We start from the raw sequence: 2,690 nt of genomic DNA, 5'->3' as shown, positions 1-2,690 counted from the left end.
GCAGCAGTGCAGCGGAGAGCAGAGGAGGCGGCGCACAGGGAGCTGAGCGGCACAGCCCGGCCCAGCCTGCACGGCCCTGAATGCGACCCCGGGAAGAGCGCGCAGGCACGAGCAGCCCCGACGGCCCCAGCAGCCCTGACAATTCCAACACGGGAGCGAGCGAAAGAGAAAGCAAAAACGCAGTGAGACAGAAAACAGCAGCCACTCGGAAAAAGGAAAAGATCTCCGTAGCTAAGGTTTTAGGAATAGCAAAACGGTATAATGTTAAACAATATTATGGTTTTATAACGAGATATGACAACCAGCAAGACATATTCGTGCATAGAACTGCTATTAAAAAGAATAACCCTGAAAAATACATCCCAAGCTTGGGAGATGGAGAGGTGGTGGAATTCAAAATTGTACAAGGTAGAAAAGGGTTACAAGCATCAGAGGTCACTGGGCCTGATGGTGTTTCTGTAAAAGGCAGTATATATGCTAAAAATCGTAGTCATGTTAGACAATATGTCCACTGTAAGCCCTCCCTACAGTCTCCCTTTCCTAATCCCACCTTTCCCTTTTACCCTATATCCTGTTACCCCCGGTATATTCCCAATCCATTTTTTCATCCATGGTTTCCCTCACAAAACCATACCTCTGCCAATTGTTTCCCCAAAAGTCCCTTTCCAATGCCGAGTGGGGGATGAAAAGAGGGAGGGAAGAAATTAAACCCTCTCCTCCCTCAGTTTCCCCACAAAGCATGCTCAGAGAGTTCTGTCTCCCTTCTGTCAGCCCTAAGATGTTCCACAGAATCTGTTTGGACATTTAAAGACTCAGGAGGGTGGCTTATTTTGTTTTAAAACTGTTCTTTCTGTCACATGCTTCTTTTTATCATAGAGAAGCAGCTTCCACTAACATATTTGTACAGGTAGCACCGCCAGAGTACATTAAGTGCTCCAAAATTAGTCACATACAAGACTACTACCAAACAATCTTGGTGTTTGTTATAATATAATGCTTGCATATATGATAGAAAACAAAACACTACTTAAACTGTGTCTTGATTTTTTCCAGAGAGCTTCAAGTATGAATGGGTCTCTTTTTGTTCTCATTCTTCTTCTCAGATTATTTATTTTAGTTTGTTTTATCCCTTTATGGTGTGTGGGCCAATAGCCACTAAGCCACAGATTGGAAGAGGGGGGTCTATTTCATTCAGTGTCTGTCTTTTGGTGTCTCAGCTTTTTTAAGGCCTCTGTGCTTTAAAAGTCTATCGAGTTGGCTTACAGCAGGACGGCTGTGATGTAGCTCTGTCACCTCAAGCTGGTTCACTAGCACCTGTCCCCTGACATCACAGGTATTAATGCACTGCTGCACCCAGCAGAAACAGAGAATTAGCACTACTTCTGGTGACTTTTGGATCAGTTTAATGAGACTAACCATATGGGTCATTTAAGCTCTCTTCCTAAACCTGTAATAATTACTGCTTTTGAATCAGTCATTGCCAGCCAGATGCACTGAACTAGAGTTCTGTGTCTGGCTCATAATTAATTCTCTTTAAAATAATTGTCATTTCTGAGTAAATAACAATCAGGATAAGATAGATGAAAAGAATTTTCCCTTCCACCCCCAATTACAAGTATTAAATAAAACCACTGGATGTATCCTTGGCACATCTAGCTCAGAACAAAAAGTTGGAACACATTACCATCTATAACAAGCACCACTTGTTTATACAGAGCAAAGCATTCTCAACCCAGAACTCTGTCTCATTCCTGAAGAACAGCTACCTCCAGCACATCAATTAGCACAGGGTAGTTTGAGTTCAGCCAAGTAACATAAGGCTTTCTTACAAAGAGGACGAGAACCAGACTGAAAGGCACTTTGAAGGTAACACACTTGTCAGCACGCAAAGGTTGCAGGAAGATATGGAGACATCTTTGGTTTACATCTTGCAGCATGTTCCTATTCCATTAAATTAAAAAAAAAATTAAGAAAACAAACAAAAAAAAACCAACAACAAAGGAAACAAAAATATCCACACAAAACCCAGGAATACTCACCAGCCTGTAAAATAGTAGCCTATCCCTGGCAGTAGTTGCTTTAAGTTACATACTAAAGTTTGTCCACAAGCCCCTTTCTGCTGGCTCCCAACCACCCTGATGTGTCACACAGAGAGGCTGGGGCTGGATGGGGTGGCTTGGCAGTACCCTGGCTCCAGAGGCACCTCCACCCATAATATGATCTGTGTGTTAACCTAAGGCAGAGCAGGGATTTGGCAGCTCCCAGCCCTTCACTGTTCCACTCACCACATCCATTAGGTACATAACAAAAAAGAGTTTCACAGAATCATAGGAAGTTTTGGGTTGGAAGGGGCCTTAGAGATCATTTACTTCCAATCCCTTTCCCATGGGCAGTGACACCTTTCACCAGACCAGGTTTCTCAGAGCCCCATCCAGCCTGGCCTTGAACACCTCCAGGGATGGGGCATCCACAGCTTCTCTGGGCAACCTGTGCCCATGCCTCGCCACCCTCACAGCAGAGAACTTCCTCCTGATAATCTACTCGAAACCTCCTGTCATTTAATGTGAGCAGTTTTAAAAATTATAAATATACAGCAGTATGTATTTTTATCTATCTGCGTGTATGGTTTGACGCAGAAGCCGCCCAGCAGCACCTCACGACCAGAGGGGCTGGCGCGGCGGCGGCCCCTG

The sequence above is a fragment of the Corvus brachyrhynchos genome, unplaced genomic scaffold, assembly GCF_000691975.1.
Source record: "Corvus brachyrhynchos isolate BGI_N302 unplaced genomic scaffold, ASM69197v1 scaffold249, whole genome shotgun sequence".
In the NCBI taxonomy this organism is placed as follows: Eukaryota; Metazoa; Chordata; class Aves; order Passeriformes; family Corvidae; genus Corvus; species Corvus brachyrhynchos.
Note: the sequence above shows the minus strand (reverse complement) of the source record.